Below are 14,780 nucleotides of genomic sequence, written 5' to 3' on the forward strand. Positions count from 1 at the left end.
ATATTTATGTTGTATTTCAGAAATACCTACCTGTCAATATAAATAATCTTACTAAAATACATATTACATTCTATGCAATGCAAAAAAAAAGAAGTCAATTCATACACTGGTTCAAAAGTTACGAATCATTTAAAGACAGGAACTTTTTGGGCATTTTTGAGACATTTGGAAAAAATTAGCGCAAAAAGCCCTAAGACTAATTTTGGAGGCCGATATCTGAAAAAAAAATTTTGAGGACCCCCCCAAAAAAAATAGTCTTGTACAACTCTGTGGTATCTATGGGTTTAGCAAAAATTAGAACTTTCAAGTTATTAATATAAAAGTTATAACCCTTCAAAAATGGTTCCAAATATAATTGGAAAAAATGCCATTTTTCAACCAAAAATCATTGTTTTTTGGCAACTTCAACGGACGATAACTTTTGAATGGATAATCCGATTTCAATCATTTAAATTGCAAAAGTTTATGTTCAGTAAGTTCCTTTTGATTAACTGAAAGAAAAAGTACCATCATTAATTTGAAATTTTACATTGGGATACCTACTTTTACCAATATTCTCTCAGTACCTGATGATGACCTATGGTCGAAAGTACTCGTATAATAAATATTTTATTTTGAGGCAGAAACAAGAAATTTTGTTTTATATTTATTTTTTATATCTTTGTTGATTTTGTGTTTTTATAGTTTATTTTGTTTTTACTGTTTGTATTGTTTGAGGGTCCCTAATGATCAGCTAATGCTGGATGGACCACACTCATAAAATATTGTTGAAATAAAAAGTAAAAAAAAAATAAAATATTTTTTATTTATAGTCTCAAGCAACTAATACTGTACACATGAATTTCAAAATTTGTATGTTTGACAAAAATAGCCTCAAAATGACATACCTGATGATAAATTACAAAATAATATCTATATATAAAGTATAGATCAAAGGATTGCTTATTCCTCTATCAAATCATTATCACAAAAGTGATAACACACACAAGGTTAGAGTAACAGGGCATATATTTATGATAAAATTGTTGACAAAGTCCAGTGAACTATTTGCTTTTAAATTTGAGTGAAGATATTCAGTACGCCATTTGTCGGCAGTGAGATATTTTGTTAGATAGCTATGCTACACAGTAAGGTGCTATGTACAACAGCGGCGTGTACATTTTTGTGTGTACTTTTGTGATGACCTTCAAACAATTTGCAGCTTGAAACATTGCCATGGAGATCAAAGAGATAGGATGGCATGAATCAGATGTTATTATTACACATCAACCGATAGTCTGATTAAAAGCTTTGCCGTTTTAAGATTTGGCCAGGACCAGGGGAGCCACCCCCTTCCTTTACAAGAAATCTAATCCTGTAAAAGAAAAGAACCAAAATCAACCATTTTTTTATTATTTTACTGTGAAAAATATTTTTTTTTTATTTGCTGGTCAGACACAGATGATTACAGTACTGGTCAATTTGTTTCCATCCAGACAAATGTGTATTTTACCAAGTCTTATCTGTGTCCTTTGAAACAGGGATATTTACGAATGGTATAAAGAATGTTTTAGGAATAGGGAGACCAAGAATGTGAGGAGAAAAAAATGGTTTCTCTAAAATGTATGAGCCCTATCCTCCTGGTGGACCTGTGCCAGTGACCAATAAGTACTTAGCATTGCATCCGATCTGTATTGCTGTATTGCTGTAGGCTATAGTACATCTACTGTAAAACCATAGATATTTACAAAGCATTGCCATTTAATAGTCTTACTCTAACCATGATTTTAATGAGTGAAGTATATTTTTGAATGTTTACAATTCTGAAAGTTGGCGCAATATTGGAAATAACCTGGCAAGCACCCAAATATAATGTCTAATATAATAATCTACCCCATGTGGTGATGTTACATGATGGGTGTCGCGCATTCTCAAGGCTCTTGGTTCAATTCCAGCATGGATTATATTCTCAACTGGTTGAGCATTTATGGCATAGTGGTGCAAATGCAGGATTTCTAATAACTTATAGCAAAATGAAAACAACTAGAAGTTTACACAATATTATATGTTGATTAACAATTTTTCATTTAGAGGCAGACCCAGGGTTTTGAAATAGTGGAGGGATACCCATAGCCTAACAATAGTGAATGAAGTGGTGAAATTAAATATTTTTACTAACCACTTCTGGGGGGGTGGGGAGGGGACAGGTTGGGTTCAAGTACTGAGGACTCCTCCTTCACATATTGTATGCCGTTTTAGTTTAGTATCCCGGCCAGTTTAAAGATATTAATACAAAAAAGAGCATTAGTGTACATTAATAAAACATTAAGAATTACCGAGAATGGCAAGGTCAAAATTAAAACAGTGAGTCACTATTAGCTAAGTTATTCATCTTTCTGCAACAGCTACAGTACTACAAGAACAAATGAAAATAACCTTCACAAGCTTAGCTGTGCAAACAAAAAAATGAAGTATAATAATAATACGGACACAAAAGTCTTCAGTTTTTACACTAGAGTCTTTATATTCAACTTATAGTAAATTAAGAACCTCGGGATTGATTCAATTCTGATACACTACTGTGTATTGTGCTGGTTTGACCATTGGACAAAATACACATTAAAACACAATTTAAGTGTTTTTGTCTTTTTTATTTCAATTGTAACAGAAAATTGATGGGAAGCATAGCTAATTTTAGTGCTATGTAATTAATCAGATCATAATTAAGTATGTTACCTGCTATAAATCATGGAGGTATGCCTAAAAAAATGCATGTTTTCGAAAACATGTTTCATTGATGAAATCATAATTTTTGCAGCGTCTTCAATATTAATCTGTTCCTACTATATATTACATTATTAATTTTAATTAACAACATTTCTTAAATATAAGATATTATTTGTTAATTTTTTATATTAAATTTTTAGCAATATTTTTCTTTGTAATGTAATTGCATTCAATGAAACATAAGATTACTTTTCACAAATTGATATTCTAGCTGCTTTACTCAGCTCGCCTAATTTCTTTATGTTACAGTATTATGTAAATTAATCTTGCCAAATTATTAACATGGCACCAGTGTTCTAGCGAATACCTCAATCCATCAATTATTTTATTCATTACAGTAACAATGACGGTACTGAATGTTTAATCATATGCTGTGCCGTGCAAGTGGATGTTGCCGATTCAGGAGTAAACGTGTGTATATCTCGCATTATGTTTTTATCGATTTAATGGCACCCGCAAGACCAAACTGAAAGCGATATGAAAATGCACTTTTCAATTGTTGATTCGATTTGCTTATCACCGCTTCGTTCAGATACCTATCATTAATCCTCATTAATTTCTTTTCCCATTAATTATCAAAAATATTAAAATATAGTATTGATAACAAATTAAATCATTAATTGAATTGATGGCATTGCACTCATATTAGTGATAAAATGTGAGTTATGATTTTTCTCAATGTAATGCGAGACACAATGAATGAAAATGTAGTGCTCATCATTTAGTACTCTAACCCCAGCCAAATGCAGCAGACCTATATCTGACGGTAGTGAACTAGAACATCCAGTAATGTTTTCCACAGGGAAAAAGCCCTGCCTGCCAGCCAGAGTACTCAAGTGGTAATATTTAAGCTAGGCTGGCATACGGTGAGATCAATCACTGTGAAACAAATGTACCTTTAACGACTGATAGTGCATAACAGAAGGCATGGCCTCATTCTGTAAAGCGTTACGGAAACATGAACGCAACATACATCACTGCCCATCAAAAACCATGCATTCTGATTGGGTGATTTATGATATAGTGGTAATGCTAGTGCTAATTTAAATAAATATATTAAATTATAATTACTGTCTGGTATATAGGCTAAATCTTACCCCCCTAGAACACAAAATTGGGCTGACTTGGGGGATGGAACTGATATCAGGTGAAAGTCTAGTTCAGGGAAAAAAAATGATTGGTAAGCATTTCTTGTAAAAACTCATCTGAACTGGCTAGAGAGAGGCCTACAGTACATCCAGACCAAAAGTAAATACTGAGACTATACCCGGGGATATGCCTGTTTGTAAAATCAGGCATAAAATAGGGGGTGGGATTAAACCCAAAGTGGGATTATACCCGAGAATATACAGTAAATGTTTGTTCCCTGGAATATAGTATGTCTAAAGTACACTAATTGTATAACACATACTCGTACCACTGTAAATTCATTACATGAATAAAATTAATAGAATAACTAAGAGTTGGTTAATGAATTCTGAAACAAATTGTTCACTCAAAATTTAATCTTTAACAAATCACAAAACAGAGAGGTTCCCTGTTTAAAAGTGTAAAGAAACTCTAAAAGCTCACAGGCTGAAAAAGGGTCATGTTTATCATACGATTCTTCTGCTTAAATGAGCCTTATTAAAAACACAATAAAACTATTCAATGAATGTTACAAAAGCACAGAAACAAAGGCAAAGAAATCTCATACATGACAAAGAGAAACTATAACCTAATACCGTATCACAATTTCTTTTCTGCACTTGAAATCTAATTAATTGTGAAGTGTAAATTCAGATTTGGAAAGATATTTTTAATAACTGTAAAAATATTTCAAATCCAGTGCCCTGGAAAAAGAGTACTAAAGTATACACAAAAACTAATACTGTAGACGTAGATACATAGTATATAAATAAACTCCAAAAAAAGAGAGAGAAGCCATGATGAGCTATTTTTTTCAACAAATTAAAATGACAATATTCATTCATTCATAATGTATTGTAGATTCATTAAAATCATCTTCACAGTAAAATTGAATTGCGATAGATTTTTACATGATAAAAATTGTAACAATGTATATTATATAAGAATATAAATATTTAATTTGTGCAGCTAATGGTAAAAAGAAAATGAAAAAAAGTTCAGGGGAGATACTGTAAATTAAATACTGAAAGGGTATACAATGTAATTAATAAAGGTTCTCGCTAGAATTCCTTATAATAAACACCATTTTAACAGGTAGTTTATCTTGAAACATATGTTGAGCTAAGCTCTGTCTACACTATCAAACTTTGTGACAAAAAAATGTGATAATGCTGTATATGGATATATGATGATGTCATATCACTACTATATTTGGGCATATATAGATACAACCAAAAGTTGATATTCTATCAAGTGGGTGATTGTTGTACAGTATTCCACCCATTACTTTCATTTTCTCAGTAAGTATCTAATTTTAACATATTAATTATTATTAGTTTATATCTAAAATCGATTGAAATTCATGTTATATCTATTTATAACCTGGTCCAGTCAAATTATTTTTATAGCAAGGGCATTATATTTCTGTTAACAGTTACATTTTTCAAGATGATCCCTGAGGATAATGGAAATGACATTTTTACATACAGTATGTTACCCAATTCTATCTTTCTTTTGGTTTTTTAAGATCGCATGTTTAATTCAGCTTGTAAATTGTTTAATACAAATGTTATATTTCAAGTAGCATACAGCAAAGTGGCAGGAATGTGGAAGCACGCCCTTATAAAAGAAGGAGTACTTTCAGCAAAAAAAATTCAAAATTATATTTCATGGTAAAAGGTTTGTAATATAGACAATTTTCATAAAGTTTTATTAGCAATAACTTCAGTAATAATCGATTAGAAGTAAAAAGCATAGATCTACTGTAATTTTGTACTGCATTTTTCCTAGTCATGTTTCTTATGAAATATGAAGCAAAGGTAGTTTTGTGTGCATCTTTAATGCCATGTACTTTACTTTTTCTTGATCAATACTGTGCGCCTATAATTCAAGAACTTTCAGCACTCAATCGAATCAAACAATTTAATTTTATTGCAGTTGAAATTTACAGACTGATGTTAAAAAATGAGAATTGGAAGAATTTTTTGGGAAATTAAAACGAGCTTCAAAGATGAAAACTGTTAAAAACATTCTAGATTACAGTATCTCAAACTTTGGTTGTCCCTCATGAATTGTCCTATTAATAGGGAGAGGGGGATAAGGGTCAACCATATAGTGTATTTTCTCCTCATTTGTTTTCACAGGAAAACATCAACTTGTAGTTATTTTGAGCTACTAATGAATAAAACCAAACAATATATCTGTATATAATTCATGAATATGTACAACGTTTCGACTTGTTTTCTAAAAAACCAAACAAATTATAACAAAATAAAACTAATATTCAAATATCATTATAAATTATCTGCAAAAGTACTATGAAACTTGATCGTGCAACAGGAAATAAAAGCCATGTAGCGATAATGAAATACCGATAGATCTGCCTAGGTTCTTATCACGCAATCGCATGAAAGCGCATCAATCTGTCCTTAACACTTGCTACACATTTCAATGTGACATAAAAGTAATTTTATTTTCAATCTTAAGTTTAGGGTTATGACCTCAAGGCAAATGAAGGTCTATCAGTAATAGAGCTGTCACTGTTGTTATGTGTTGAAATGTTTTATTTGGTTAGAGTATGTCCAATAGATGTTGTTGTACCTTCTGTTAATGCAAATGCTACTCATTCATTCACTCAAGTACTGATGGACTTTATTCCTTCCCATGTCCGTATTTCTTCAGCAGTGTAGCAATATCTTGTTTGTAGCAAGCAAATGGACACATGTCATCGATTGTCTTCAATTGATCTTCTGTCTCGATAATCAAAGTTACAATCTTGCTAATTGAAACTTAACAGCGTTCTCACTTTCGGCATTAAAGCTGGCACTTATTGTGGGTTGTACCTCTGCGATGATTAAAACATAACTTTTGATACAAATTCTGTCACTGAATACACTAAAACCATTTTCTCTCACACACAGTACGTGTTGGATACTTATGTATGGTGATAAAAATTTCAATATCAACTCCTACAGTATCAGAAATGATTGTGCGGGCATCATGATTATTATTTTAGGTTTGAAGATGATATTTGTTTTGTTAAGTTTAAACAATCATGTTGTACTGTACTTTTCCTAAATCCTAGGAAACTCAGATCTAGAAAAAACTGAGTTTTCTAGATCTGAGTTTAGTGTAGTGGAGACTGTAGCTTGGTGGTTACACAGAGCTTTACATCATATCAATGTAGGACTATCAAAACCAAGACAACTACAATTCACTCTATTAAAACATGTCAGTCAATTTACCTTCCAAACACAAAAGTAATCAATCGAAATATAAATCAGTGATAAAGAAAGATACGATGATTTTCTCAAGATGAAATCAACGTTTGTAAAATATGAAATAATGACATTATCAATCTCATTTTTAGGAGTCCGTTCACATTGCAACGAATCGTCATAGAACACTGTAAACCATTTACTGAAGATAAATTTTATATTGAAGTCTAAATGACAGATTAGAGTACATGATTACAAATGCTGTGTGCGAAATTATAATTTTCAATGCATATAGTATTATATTGGTTATATAAAGAATTGTGGAAGATTAACATTTAAAAATAGTGTAGGTTGAAAAATAATGGCTGTTATCTATTGGACTTTCTACAGTAATATTAGAATTTGCTTATTTCATTTTTCTTGGATTTAACACAGACAAAATTAACGAAAATAAGCAGCAAAGGCATCATTTTGCATGATGTTGTATAATACAACATAACTGGTTTAGATATCCTCTTTTTTTATCATCCACTGGCCGAAATTGCTAAATATACCAATTTACACAATGGGCAACTGTGAATGAGGTACAGTAACTGTACAACTATATACTACTAAAGTATCTTTGCTATAAGTACTGTTAACAGACTACAAAATATTCAAAAATGACTGTACAGTACAACCAGCAAACATTAACTAGTTTTGAAATGTTTAACTAGCATTAGCAATTAATGAAGAACCTACAGTACAGTAATTAAACTTGTTTGCTAGGGTGAATTTCAAGCATTGCATAATATTAATAATAATATTCAGGGGCGGGATTAAACATGGGAATGCTAACATAGTACATGTATATAATAGAAAACAATCAATATACACAGTGGTGACGTAACCACAATTGACTGAAAATGTTATTTTAAGTTTTAACTGCAACAACAGTCACAGATATTTATTTTTCCCAGGTCCTTTTTATATTGCATCATTTGGTAGAGCGGTGTGTCCATTATTTTTAATTGTAGCGTGACTTGTGTTAGTCCATATAAAGTTAATAATAGTGTAATCTGGTGTATACAGTTATCTCTCTGAATTAAAAAAAAATAACAAAATAATTGCTTCACTTGGAATCACTGGTAAATCAGATATTTATTTCCCAGGTCCTTTATATTGCATCATTTGGTAGAGGGGTGTGTCCATTATTTTGAATTGTAGCGTGACTCGTGTTAGTCCATATAAAGTTAATAATAGTGTAATCTGGTGTAAGCAATTATCTCTCCGAACTTTAAAAAAATAAAAACTGCTTCACTTAGAATCACTGGTAAATCCGATATTTATTTCCCAGGTCTTTATATTGCATCATTTGGTAGAGGGGTGTGTCCATTATTTTGAATTGTAGCGCGACTTGTGTTAGTCCATATAAAGTTAATAATAGTGTAATCTGGTGTATACAGTTATCTCTCTGAACTTAAAAAAATAACAAAATAACTGCTTCACTTAGAATCACTGGCAAATCAGATATTTATTTCCCAGGTCCTTTATATTGCATCATTTGGTAGAGGGGTGTGTCCATTGTTTTGAATTGTAGCGTGACTCGTGTTAGTCCATATAAAGTTAATAATAGTGTAATCTGGTGTAAGCAATTATCTCTCCGAACTTTAAAAAAATAAAAACTGCTTCATTTGGAATCACTGGTAAATCATATATTTATTTCCCAGGTCCTTTTTATATTGCATCATTTGGTAGAGGGGCTTGTCCATTGTTTGGATTATATGGTTTTACCTGGCTGTATTGCTCTAAAGTCAATATAAAGTTAATAATTGTGTAATCTGGTGTAATCGATTTATCTCTCCAAATTTAAATCTGCTTATTGACGCAACTGTGGCACAATGAAGAAAAAAACTGGTAAAATTGATATTATTGTTCAATAGACCAAACCTACAGTACAGGTAGAGGACACTCTATTAAGGGGACACTTTCCCATGAAATGAACAAGGATCAGTATACTGTATGTTTTAACACTACAGTCATCTAAATTTACATTACAGCGATAACATTACTCAGGAGACACCTCCCTATCAAGGGGACACTTCTTAATAGGGAATTTTTTTTAGCACCAATGTGGACATTCTATTGATCAAAAATGGCTTTAGGGATCTCTCTAAAAGTAACCAATAACCAAATGACTTAAAGCACAACATTAGACCTACTGTACGTAAAAAAATGTATTTATTCATCCTCAAGATTAACTGGAAACTGAGGAAATTCGGATTAGGCCTCCACAGATCCACGGCAGCCAGCACCTACCAGATCAGCACACCGGGAGACGATCAAATATCTTTTCAAATAGATACCAAGTTCTTTAAATGCACTATATGTACACAGGACCAACAGCTTTACATCCCATTCGAAGGTATACGGTACCTCTATTAACGAACCAATGTTCAAAATGCACAGAAAGTATAGATACTGTACTATACCACTTAACCAATGATAAACATAAAACGTGATGCAAAATATTTTAACATTATGTTTTCGTAAATCGTCCTTGCAGAGTATTTCTATCCATTCCTACTGTGTCTTTTATTGGTGTACCTTTGAACATTATTTCCAAAGGATTTAGTTCTTACTTGAGACAGAGAACATTAATAACATTACCAGAGTGATAATTGGGGTCAGGGTTCAGGATATAAACCCAGACACCAATTACCTATTTTAAATCCAAACATATCCAGCTCAAACATCAAAAACCTCAGAATGACTTTGAACAAGAATTCACAGGAAACATGGCACCAAATATGAATATATAGTAAAATAGAAATACCATGCAGTATTGTTTGCATAAAAAAAACACGATATTGAAAATCGTAAGGTTTATAATAGTGAGAAAGTAGAATAATCATTTCAAATTTTATTACATACGTACAGAAAATACACATTATTAAATAGTAGTGTAAAGAAGACAACTTTCTGATATTTTATAATGGACAAATAAATGCTGTTGATAGCAGCACATTCATATTCTATTTGAGGGTAGGGCTGTATGGCCATTAGAACTGACATACCCCAGTAACGCTATAATAAAAAACACAAGAAAAGTCAAATATTTAAAATGATCACTTACATTACGAAGGTGTATTTAATACTGCTCTTTAGTATAATCCATGTTACTCCAATATAAAACAAAGCAATGAAAAAAACACTGTATGCTGTACAGACTACAGATTATATATAAATATGGAAGCCATGTACACTAGACTGCTAATACAAACTAGCTCCCTTAATAAAGTCCACAGTAGATGTGTCGTCACACTTCAGCGAACACGTACAAAAATACTTCATGCATGAATAAGCGCAGCACTTCACAAGCTACATGTAGAGACATTGAGAAAATCCACCACTTTACAACGAAACAAACGAAGCAGATGATCTTTGTATGACATGATGCTGAATAAAACAACTGATCTTTATGATGCAGTACGTTTATGAATAAATATCTTATTGTCATAAAAAATGTGTTTAAATCATAGGAGAGAATTTCTGTCTGCAATTTTGAACACAAAATGAACCATAAATGAATTCATTCACTTCACTCATTTTAAAAGATATTTTAAACACGTAGAAAATATTTTGGTTCGGACTGTACAGTATTACATTGACTAAACTACAAGCTACTGTAGCCTAGGCTGGCCTACAGTACGTATAAGCTGACCTATAGTACTGTTGTACAAGCTGGCCTATGTACACGCTAGTACTGTATGCATATAAGACAGGAGGGCCTGTGGCGCAGTGTGTTGGACGTTCGACTGATCGTGAGATCGAGGTTCGAATCAAACTCTCGCCGCATTGCTTGTATCCTTAGGCAAGATACTTTACTTACATTTGCCTCTCTCCACCCAGGTGTATAAATGGGAACCTGGTTAGATCAAGACACAACTTTGCGCTGATTACTAGCTGCATTATGGGAGTATGTTGTTGTAATGTACACTATGTTCATTCTCACTTGTTTTGTGCCAATTTTAGCAATTATAGCTTTAAATTACATTGCTATAAAAATAACAAATCCATTAATTTTATACTCATCATTAAAAATAATAATGAACAATTGAAAGTTGTTTAAAGCACTTAATAATAGTTAATGCCTTTGCAATGATTATTAGACTGATATTTCAATACTACCACCTTTTAAATGTAAAATTAATGCGCAAAGATAAAATTAGCATCATAATAATTACGCACTCATATTCGATTGAATACTGTAGGATAATAAAGTATTTTGGATGAAACAAATAAAAGCTTTTAAAAATAATATTGACCTTTATGATATAAACTGTAATGCATATTTATAAGGAATTAATATGATATGAATTACTATACTGACATTTTAACCTTGGTAGCTACTTACTCAGTAAAATGTTATTCCATGAATGGTAATATTCCTTTAGTGTAAAATTATGTTTCCAGATTTGAAGTGTTTCTATATGTCTTCAGACTTACAGAAAGGAACAAAGTATTTATGTTGATAACACAGGCAGGATACAAGATTGGTATGCCTCAGCCTTGCAGTTACACAGCTCTGAATGTTATGTTATGCAACACACAAGACAACCTACAACAGCCAATAACCTTGACCTGAAAACAAATGGAAGCAGATTCCTGGTGAGGTCATAGGGCTTATCAATAGCTAGCTTGCATACTACTGTAGCTGGTCTGAGTGGCTCAGTCAATATTATACTGTAGGTCTGTAGCTAAGACCCCATTTACACTTCAGCGAGCCCGAGGCCGGCTCGAGGCCGGCTCCGAGCCAAAAGTGCACAAGTGTAAACACTCTGGGAACAACCGAGCCGGCCTCGAGCCGGCTCAATTTTGAGCCTAGTCTAGAGTAGGCTTCGGGCCGGCAATTGCGGGCTTCGGGCCGGCACTTCGTATAGTGTAAACACTCGCGGTCATAAAATGAACGTTCTGGGTCAACTATAGTTTAAAGTTTACGAAACTTACCGCTGTACCGGAAATGCATGTATGTAAAATATAAACAAACCAAAACGCGCGAAGTTTCCACAAAAATGGCCGAAAGACGAGAAGTAACGTGGGGGGAGGAAGAGGTCTTGGCATTGCTGGCAATATGGGGGGAACAGAAGATACAAAGCCGGATGGATGGTAGTGTGAGGAATGCTACTATCTACCGCGACATCAGCGGTCGGTTAATTGCACGAGGCATTAATCGATCCGCTGAAACCGTAAAAAGAAAGTTGAAGGCCCTGCGTGCGTCGTACAAAAAGTGTGCCATATTAAATACCGTAATATTTTTTTATATATCTTTTTTACTATCGACAACGCTACTAAACAATAATATTAACTTTTGAGACGGTTGGTGGCGCACATGAGCGGATATGACGTGAATGTAGCGAAATCGTACCATATCGAGCACTCTTCCGCGAGAGCAAGTGTAAACACAATAGTAGGGGCCCGAGGCCGGCTTTTTGGATAAGTGTAAACACATTGCGGGCTAAAAAGTAAGCCGGCGTCGGGCCGACTTCGGGCCGGCTAAGAAATCGTCGATGAAGTGTAAATGGGGTCTTAGTCATAATGTTTGGTCACAACACTGGGAATTAGGTGACTTGGGTTCCATTTTATATTTTGTCTGATTTACCCATACTGTAGATACAGCTGAAGGCTAGATCGTCAACTACAAGTACAATGCAAGCGAAAAGCAAACTGCATCCATCTGTGGAAAAGATTCTCTCCAATATGGCGGTTGTAAATCAACCAATCAGACACGCCACGCTGCGCATTGATTCTTCGGGATCTAGTGTAAGAGCAGAGAAAGCATAATCACTGCGCGCATGTATTCTAAAACTATTCTAAACTCCTCATATACAAATTGCAAGAATTTTTTTCTATAAAAGTATTATTTCCATTGTCATATAGTTAATCTAAACTATATAAACATCACAGGCACAGAATAAATTCTAAACCGCCCGGTGATATACTGAAATTTAATTAATTAATTTGAAATGATAAAAGATGAGGAAATCTGTGAGAATGAGAAAAAGTCGGCCCAACCGAGACTCGAACCCGGAACCTTCTGCTTGATATGCAAATGTCCTAACCATTAGACCACTGGGGCTTTCATGGTATTGTTCAAACTCGATTGGATAGCGACTCTTTAACATTCTCAGCGTGGTACGGCGGAACATCTAAAATATCTAATATATATATATACATTTAAACAATATATTTGGCTTGTATTTTTTGTATATTTTGTACAAAATAGTATTAATTGTTATAAACTGTTTAAAAATTGTTGAACAAGCCCGGTGGCCATCTTGTAGCAAACTAGCATCTAACTAGCCAAATTATCAGTTTTAAAAAATATGGTACCACCAGCAGATATCATAAATCCCCAGTTTAAAATATTCACAGCATAAATAAATAAATTGTGAAACAAAAAGTTATCTAACTGTAATTCAGGAATACAAACCAAAATAACTTCTTATAAAACATATCTTCCAGAAAATGTTACTATCCAATGTTGATAGTACAGTAAATTGCATCGCAGAGATAATGTTTTTATAGCCCATTACATGCAACAGAAAAATCAAGAATTTCATACAATCAATGTAAATTTTATTTGACATTTGTTATTAGATTGAATTTGAAATGCTCTGGAACAGTTCATATAATCTGGAGATTTTATGACAAGGAACAACTCTTCTTATGATTTAGGGGTTGTATGTATGGAAGACACAATGACAGGGTTAAGCTTAGGAATTGAAAGTGCATTTATGTCATCTAATCTAAAAAATACCTACTGCACAGAATAAAGATTTATTTCAATACTTCACAAATGAAATTTATAGTAATAATAGTGGTATAGATGAAACTGAAAAAATGTTTCTATTACTTCTTGCTATAATCAGAACATCGGACTAGGTAATGTATTGAGTTTTAAATAGTTGATGTAGGTTCACTAGGATGATAGAAGAATCTGCTTTTTTTTTTAATGAACTTTAACAATGCAGAATTTGGCATCTTTTATAGATTAAAACATTTCTGAAATTTTTCTCGGTTTTTAAGATGTTCAGCTTCATGAAAGTGGACTATATATTACTAATGTTAAGATACATTGTATTCAAATATTTCTCTATATGTCATGCACTGTATTTTATTAAATTAATTGCACACTAATAATACTATTAATATATTGTTGATGAAAACAATATACAAGATTAAAAAATGACAATGGTTACTGTTCGGTACTATTATAGTAATAGCAATATATTCATCCATTAGACAAAGGTTGGTATTTACCATCAAATGGCAAAGGTAACCAAACAGGATATTTAATATGCTGGAAAAATAAGAATCTCAGGAGATTTCAAACAGGGAAGATAATGCAGTTCACACTGAGAAGCAGTGTGCTTGCAAAAACTAGGCTGGACTATGTGAGTTGATGTACAGGTGTTTTCACACTGTATCTGGTATGATATGAAATTAAAATTAATAATAGATAAGAAGTAAGGTGAATAACATGCAATGGAGTTGAGGATAATCATGTTTGGTTCAGTCCTCATCCATACTGGTAAAATTTAAATGAAAAAAAGGATGTCACTAAGTAGTCTAGACTCATTTCACCAGGCATTCTTGTGTTGAAAGCTTAAAAAAGTCTGTCTGAAA

General features: G+C 32.8%; 1 protein-coding gene across 2 annotated transcripts in view; it reads right to left on the reverse strand.

Moving 5' to 3' along the window:
- LOC144839922 (uncharacterized) overlaps positions 1 to 11,546 on the reverse strand; it is a 60,416-nt gene extending 48,870 nt beyond the window's left edge. For both annotated transcript variants that reach the window (XR_013611803.1, XM_078695502.1), the window contains exon 1: positions 11,509 to 11,546. The gene's annotated coding sequence lies outside the window, so the exon portion shown is untranslated. The remainder of the gene's footprint in view (positions 1 to 11,508) is intronic.
- Positions 11,547 to 14,780: the final 3,234 nt, after the last annotated feature.

Source organism: Antedon bifida, chromosome 4, assembly GCF_963402885.1.
Source record: "Antedon bifida chromosome 4, ecAntBifi1.1, whole genome shotgun sequence".
In the NCBI taxonomy this organism is placed as follows: domain Eukaryota; kingdom Metazoa; phylum Echinodermata; class Crinoidea; order Comatulida; family Antedonidae; genus Antedon; species Antedon bifida.